Below are 8,032 nucleotides of genomic sequence, written 5' to 3' on the forward strand. Positions count from 1 at the left end.
CGGCGGGAGCTGCGGCTGCCGGGGCTGAGCCGAGTGTCGATGCATGTCGTGAGAACCGGTATGAGGGTAATCCTGGGCCCTCGGGGCCGAGGCACGGTTCCAGGAAGGCGGAAGGAGCGGGCCCGCTTCCCCTGATAGCGCCGACGGCGGTAAAATAAGGCCTCGCAAAACGTCAGGACGAACACCTTTTTTGCATATAAGGGAACGAGCGGTGTGCGGTCTTTGACAAAGTGACTATTTCTCAATGTGCGGAGTGGGGACCGCTCAAAGTCAAAGCGCCGCGGCCGCCCCTCTGCCACCTCCCTGGGAGCAGACTCATCGAGCGCGAGGGTCCCCACTCCGCCTGCCCAGGCCGCGGGGCCGACAGGCTGGCTGGCTGCCCGGGCAGACCCCGCTCTCCGAGCGGCCGGGCCCAACGTTCAAGAGGTGTACGAAGCCACCTTGGGGGGCTGCGGTGGCCCCCCTGAGAGGGCTGATAACCCCGTCCTAGCTGCCTGCGCGGGCAGGCGGGACCCCCAAGAGGCCGGGCACAGCCCGAGGCAGCCACTGCTGAAGCCCAGGGCAGTTGGCAGAGATGAGTCTTTGAGAAAAAATGACAAAGTGCAAACGCTCCAGGCGCCGGCCAGGGGGGCGGACCCGGCTGGCCGGGCCGGCGGGAGCTGCGGCTGCCGGGGAAGAGCCGAGTGTCGATGCATGTCGTGAGAACCGGTATGAGGGTAATCCTGGTCGCTCCGGGCCGAGGCACGGTTCCAGTAGGGCGGAAGGAGCGTGCCCGTTTTCCCTGATAGCGCCGACGGCGGTAAATTAAGGCCTCGCAAAACGTCAGGACGAACACCTTTTTTGCATATAAGGGAACGAGCGGTGTGCGGTCTTTGACAAAGTGACTATTTCTCAATGTGCTGAGAAGGGAGTGGGGACCGCTCAAAGTCAAAGCACCGCGGCCGCCCCTCTGCCGCCTCCCTGGGAGCAGAGACATCGAGCGCGAGTGTCCCCACTCCGCCAGCGCGGGCCGTGGGGCCGACAGGCTGGCTGGCTGCCCGGGCAGACCCCGCTCTCCGAGCGGCCGGGCCCCAACGTTCGAGAGGTGTACGAAGCCACCTTGGGGGGCTGCGGAGGCCCCCCCCTGAGAGCGCCTCCAAGCCCTTGCTGAGAGCCCTGTCCTAGCTGCCTGCGCGGGCAGGCGGGACCCCCCAGTAGGCCGGGCACAGCCCGCGGCAGCCACTGCTGAAGCCCACGGCAGTTGGCAGAGATGGGTCTTTGAGAAAAATGACAAAGTCCAAACGCTCCAAGCGCCGGCCAGGGTGGCGTACCCGGCTGGCCGGGCCGGCGGGAGCCGCGGCTGCCGGGGCTGAGCCGAGTGTCGATGCATGTCCTGAGAACCGGGAAGGGGGCAAACCAGTAGCTCCAGGCCGGGCCGGAGTTCCAGGAGGTCGGCCTGACTCTGGAGGTTTTCCCCCTGGCTTTTCCTCATAAGCCAAAATGGGGGAAGTCAAAAAAGCACCCCCAGCAGATGTATGCAGAGGGGCTGGCGGGTGACGGGGAGCGGGCTGTTGGCAGCAGTGTGCTGGCTGCGGAGGTGTGCATGGGCGTCTGCGGAGGGCCCCCTGAGTGCACCTGCCAGTGGTGGCTCAACACCCTGGCTGAGCCTCCGATGTGCCCGGGCAGGACCCCAGGAGGCCGGGCACAGAACGCCGGCTGCCCCCCTTGCCGTTTGACGAAGCTTGCGCGGTCAGAAAAGTTTCAAAGTCCCAACGGGGAGAGAGCGTTGACGGCGAGGGGGCGCTGGCTGCTCCAGGGGCCGGGAGGGAGGCCCTGGAGGTGGGCCTGGGGGTGTGGAGGGGCCCCCTGAGAGCACCAACCAGCAGTTGCTCAAGACCCTGCCTGAGCCTCCGGTGTGGCAGGGCAGGACACCCATTGGCGGGGAACAGCAGGTGGCAGCCCCTACTGAAGTCCTTGGCAGCTGGCAGAGATGAGTCTTTGAGAAAAAACGACAAAGTCCAAATGCTCCAGGCGCCGGCCAGGGTGGCGGACCCGGCTGGCCGGGCCGACGGGAGCTGCGGCGGCTGGGGAAGAGCCGAGTATCGATGCATGTCCTGAGAACCGGGAAGGGGGCAAACCAGTAGCTCAAGGCCGAGCTGGAGTTCCAGGAGGTCGGCCTGACTCTGGAGGTTTTCCCCCTGGCTTTTCCCCATAGGCCAAAATGGGGGAAGTCAAAAAAGCACCCCCGGCAGATGTATGCAGAGGGGCTGGATGGTGACGGGGAGCGGGCTGTTGGCAGCAGTGTGCTGGCTGCAGTGGGCCCCCGAGGTGCACCTACCAGCAGTTGCTCAAGACCACACCTGAGCCTCCGGTGTTGCAGGTCAGGACACCCATTGGCGGGGAACAGCAGGTGGCAGCCCCTGCTGAAGTCGTTGGCAGAGATGAGTCTTTGAGAAAAAAACGACAAAGTCCAAACGCTCCAGGCGCCGGTCCGGGGGGCGGACCCGGCTGGCCGGGCCGAGGGGAGCTGCGGCGGCTGGGGAAGAGCCGAGTGTCGATGCATGTCCTGAGAACCTGGAAGGGGGCAAACCAGTAGCTCCAGGCCGAGCTGGGGTTCCAGGAGGTCGGCATGACTCTGGAGTTTCCCCCCTTGGCTTTTCCCCATAGGCCAAAACGGGGGAAGTCAAAAAAGCACCCCCAGCAGATGTATGCAGATGGGCTGGCTGGTGATGGAGAGCGGGCTGTTGGCAGCCGTGTGCTGGCTGCAGAGGGCCCCCGAGGTGCTGCACCTACCAGTAGTTGCTCAAGACCCCGACTGACCCTCCGGTGTTGCAGGGCAGGACACCCAGGAGGCGGGGAACAGCCGTGGCAGCCCCTGCTGAATCCCACGGCAGTTGGCAGAGATGAGTCTTTGAGGAAAAATGACAAAGTGCAAACGCTCCAGGCGCCGGCCAGGGGGGCGTACCCGGCTGGCCGGGCCGGCGGGAGCTGCGGCTGCCGGGGCTGAGCCGAGTATCCATGCATGTCGTGAGAACCGGTATGAGGGTAAACCTGGTCGCTCGGGGCCGAGCCACGGTTCCGGGAAGGCGGAAGGAGCGGGCCTGTTTGCCCTGATAGCGCCGACGGCGGTAAATTAAGGCCTCGCAAAACGTCAGGACGAACACCTTTTTTGCATATAAGGGAACGAGCGGTGTGCGGTCTTTGACAAAGTGACTATTTCTCAATGTGCTGAGAAGGGAGTGGGGACCGCTCAAAGTCAAAGCACCGCGTCCGCCCCTCTGCCACCTCCCTGGGAGCAGAGTCATCGAGCGCGAGTGTCCCCACTCCGCCTGTCCAGGCCGCGGGGCCGACAGGCTGGCTGGCTGCCCGGGCAGACCCCGCTCTCACCGAGCGGCCGGGCGCCACGTTCAAGAGGTGTACGAAGCCACCTTGGGGGGCTGCGGAGGCCCCCCTGAGAGGGCTGATAACCCCGTCCTAGCTGCCTGCGCGGGCAGGCGGGACCCCCAAGAGGCCGGGCACAGCCCGCGGCAGCCCCCGCCGAAGTCCACGGCAGTTGGCAGAGACGAGTCTCGGAGAGAAAACGACAAAGTCCAGACGCTCCAGGCGCCGGCCAGGGGTGCGGACCCGGCTGGCCGGGCCGGCGGGAGCTGCGGCTGCCGGGGCCGAGCCGAGTGTCGACGCATGTCGTGAGAACCGGTATGAGGGTAATCCTGGGCCCTCGGGGCCGAGCTACGGTTCCATGAAGGCGGAAGGTGCGGGCCTGTTTCCCCTGATAGCGCCGACGACGGTAAAATAAGGGCTCGCAAAACGTCAGGACGAACACCTTTTTTGCATATAAGGGAACGAGCGGTGTGCGGTCTTTGACAAAGTGACTATTTCTCAGAGTGCTGGAGTGGGGACCGCTCAAAGTCAAAGCACCGCGGCCGCCCCTCTGCCACCTCCCTGGGAGCAGAGTCATAGAGCGCAAGTGTCCCCACTCCGCCTGTGCAGGCCGCGGGGCCAACAGGCTGGCTGGCTGGCTGCCCGGGCGACCCCCCTCCGAGATGCCGGGCTGAGGCGTAGGCAGCCGCCTCCATCACCACCACCCAAGGCGAGAGAGTGGGTCAACGGGAGAGCCGTCGCGGCCGGGGGACCCTCGCCGCGCCCATGTCCGGGGAAGGACCACAAGGGCCCTGCTCCCCGGCGCCCCGGCGAGCGGGTTCACCCTCGGCGCGTACGGCTCTCGAGGATGGGGAAGGGACGCGCGTGGGCGTCCCTCCCGTCCCCCGCGGAAGAAGGCGAGCGACTCTGCGCGTCGGGACACCCCGCGGAGCCCCCTGCGGGGGGAGTACTCCGGGGGAGAAGCGTGGCGCAGGGGGTGCAGCCCTTTCCCAGGCCACCGTGCGACGGCGTCGGTGGGGCCGACGCCGAGAGAGAGAACGATCCGGGCTCTCCCGCCTCAGGGCGGCCGAGAGCGGGGCACGGGCCCCACGTTTGGTGACGGTTTTCCCGAAAGCGAAGGACCCCCGCCTGTCCCCTCGGGCTCCGGCCGATGCGGGCGGTCCAGGGCGGGGATAGGGGACGGCGGCCTGCGGACGACGCGCTTTATCCCCAGAAGGAGCGAGGCATGAGGGGGTGTTCCACCCCCGCCGGCCGGTCTCGCTCCTTCTCCGGGCTACGCCTCGGCGGAGTAAAGACCCCCGGGTCAACGCTCCCGCGTCCGGGTGCCGCCGCGCGTCCCCTTCCCGCGGGGGGTGGATCCCTTCCACCCCTGGCCGTTCGAGGCCCGTGCGCCTCGGGCGGCCTCCCTTCCGAGAGAGGGAGAGAGAGACGGAGGACGGTGGTCCGCGACGGCGCGAGACGTCCAAGTTGTGTTCCCCACGGCGGCTACCCGGTCGATCACGCCCGGTGGCCTAGGCTTTTCCCCACTCTGCCTGTCCTGGCCGCGGGGCCGACAGGCTGTCTGCCCGGGTAGACCCCGTTCTCACTGAGCGGCCGGGCCCCAACGTTCAAGAGGTGTACGAAGCCACCTCGGGGTGGAGCCCTTCCACCCCTGGCCGTCCGAGGCCCGTGCGCCTCGGGCGGCCCCCCTTCCCGAGAGAGGGAGAGAGACGGAGGACGGTGGTCCGCGACGGCGCGAGGCGTCCAACTTGTGTTCCCCCACGGCGGCTATCCGGTCGATCCCGCCCGGTAGCCTAGGCTTTTCCCCACTCTGCCTGTCCAGGCCGCGGGGCCGACAGGCTGTCTGCCCGGGTAGACCCCGTTCTCACTGAGCGGCCGGGCCCCAACGTTCAAGAGGTGTACGAAGCCACCTCGGGGTGGAGCCCTTCCACCCCTGGCCGTCCGAGGCCCGTGCGCCTCGGGCGGCCCCCCTTCCCGAGAGAGGGAGAGAGACGGAGGACGGTGGTCCGCGACGGCGCGAGGCGTCCAACTTGTGTTCCCCCACGGCGGCTATCCGGTCGATCCCGCCCGGTAGCCTAGGCTTTTCCCCACTCTGCCTGTCCAGGCCGCGGGGCCGACAGGCTGTCTGCCCGGGTAGACCCTGTTCTCACTGAGCGGCCGGGCCCCAACGTTCAAGAGGTGTACGAAGCCACCTCGGGGTGGAGCCCTTCCACCCCTGGCCGTCCGAGGCCCGTGCGCCTCGGGCGGCCCCCCCTTCCCGAGAGACGGAGGACGGTGGTCCGCGACGGCGCGAGGCGTCCAACTTGTGTTCCCCCACGGCGGCTTCCCGGTCGATCCCGCCCGCCGGTAGCCTAGGCTTTTCCCCGCTCCGCCTGTCCAGGCCGCGGGGCCGACAGGCTGTCTGCCCGGGTAGACCCCGCTCTCCGAGCGGCCGGGCGCCACGTTCAAGAGGTGTACGAAGCCACCTTTGGGGGGGCTGCGGTGCCCCCCGCCCCGAGAGTGCCTCCCAGGCCGAGGGAGCCCGGCGGTCGAGTGTCGTAGGAAAGCGCGTGCCACGGCTGTGTCGGTCACAGGGGCCAGAGGTAGTTTGGGCAACGGCTTAGATCCGTATGAAGCTCATCCTTTCCGGCCTGTTCTGGCGGCGGCTAGGCGCGCGCGCGCGAATGGCACGACGCCCCTGGTTCCAGCGAGGCGACGGCGCCCCGCACCCCACTCTCTGGGCCGAGCAGAGCCCCCGAGCGCAAGGTTCCCCGCTCCGCCTGTCCAGGCCGCGGGGCCAGCAGGCTGTCTGCCCGGGTAGACCCCGCTCTCCGAGCGGCCGGGCCCCAACGTTCAAGAGGTGTACGAAGCCACCTTGAGGTGGAGCCCTTCCACCCCTGGCCGTCCGAGGCCCGCCGGTAGCCTTGGCTTGTCCCCACTCCGCCTGTCCAGGCCGCGGGGCCGACAGGCTGTCTGCCCGGGTAGACCCCGCTCTCCGAGCGGCCGGGCCCCAACGTTCAAGAGGTGTACGAAGCCACCTTTGGGGGGGCTGCGGTGCCCCCCGCCCCGAGAGTGCCTCCCAGGCCGAGGGGAGCCAGGCGGTCGAGTGTCGTAGGAAAGCGCGTGCGCGGCTGTGTCGGTCACACGAGCCAGAGTTAGTTTGGGCAACGGCTTAGATCCGTATGCAGCTCAACCTTTCCGGCCTGTCCTGGCGGCGGCTAGGCGCGTGCGAACGTCACAACGCCCCTGGTTCCAGCGAGGCGACGGCGCCCCGCACCCAACTCTCCGGGCCGAGCAGAGCCCCCGAGCGCAAGAGCACCCGCTCCGCCTGCCCAGGCCGCGGGGCCGACAGGCTGTCTGCCCGGGTAGACCCCGCTCTCCGAGCGGCCGGGCGCCACGTTCAAGAGGTGTACGAAGCCACCTAAAGGGGGCTGCGGTGGCCCCCTGCCCCGAGAGTGCCTCCCAGGCCGAGGGAGCCCGGCGGTCGAGTGTCGTAGGAAAGCGCGCGCGCGGCTGTGTCACACGGGCCAGAGTTAGTTTGGGCAACGGCTTAGATCCGTATGCAGCTCAACCTTTCCGGCCTGTTCTGGCGGCGGCTAGGCGCGCGCGCACGTCACGACGCCCCTGGTTCCAGCGAGGCGACGGCGCCCCGCCACCCCACTCTCCGGGCCGAGCAGAGCGTCCGCTCTCGCTCCTTGGAGCAGAGCCCCCCGAGCGCAAGAGTCCCCGCTCCCGCCTGTCCAGGCCGCGGGGGCCGACAGGCTGTCTGCCCGGGTAGACACCGCTCTCCGAGCGGCCGGGCCGCAACGTTCAAGAGGTGTACGAAGCCACCTTGGGGGGGCTGCGGAGCCCCCCCTCCCCATGAGAGCGCCTCACAGGCTTTGCTGATAACCCCGTCCTAGCTGCCTGCGCGGGCAGGCGGGACCCCCAGGAGGCCGCGCATAGCCCGCGGCAGCCACCGCTGAAGTCCACAGCAGTTGGCAGATAGGAGTCTTGGAGAAAAAAACGACAAAGTGCAAACGCTCCAGGCGCCGACCAGGGGTGCGTACCTGGCTGGCCGGGCCGGCGGGAGCTGCGGCTGCTGGAGTTGCACCGAGTGTCGATGCATGTCGTGAGAACCGGTATGAGGTTGAACCTGGGCCCTCGGGGCCGAGGCGCGGTTCCAGGGAGACGGAAGGAGCGGGCGTGTTTCCCCTGATAGCGCCGACGACGGTAAAATAAGGCCTCGCAAAACGTCAGGACGAACACCTTTTTTGCATATAAGGGAACGAGCGGTGTGCGGTCTCTGACCAAGTGAGTATTTCTCAAACTCGAAGCACCCGCGGCGGCCTCCCCTCTGCCGCCACCCCGCACCCTCCTGGGGCAGAGCCACCGAGAGCAAGAGTCCCCCCCGCACTCCGCCTGCGCAGGCCGCGGGGCCAGCAGGCTGGCCGGCTTGCCCGCCCGGGCGACCCCCCTCCGAGATGCCGGGCCGAGGCCTTCCGCGCCGCCATCCCACGCGAGAGAGTGGGTCGACGTGAGAGCCGACGCGGCCAGGGGACCCTCGCCGCGCCCCTGTCCGGGGCAGGACCTCAAGGGCCGAGCACCCCTACCGAGCCCCGGACGAACTCCGGCGAGCAGGTCCACACGCCGGCGTACGGCTCTCGGCGACGGGGAAGGGGACGCGCGGGCGCCCCTCCCGTCCCCCGAGCCA

This window comes from Eleutherodactylus coqui, unplaced genomic scaffold, assembly GCF_035609145.1.
Source record: "Eleutherodactylus coqui strain aEleCoq1 unplaced genomic scaffold, aEleCoq1.hap1 HAP1_SCAFFOLD_569, whole genome shotgun sequence".
In the NCBI taxonomy this organism is placed as follows: Eukaryota; Metazoa; Chordata; class Amphibia; order Anura; family Eleutherodactylidae; genus Eleutherodactylus; species Eleutherodactylus coqui.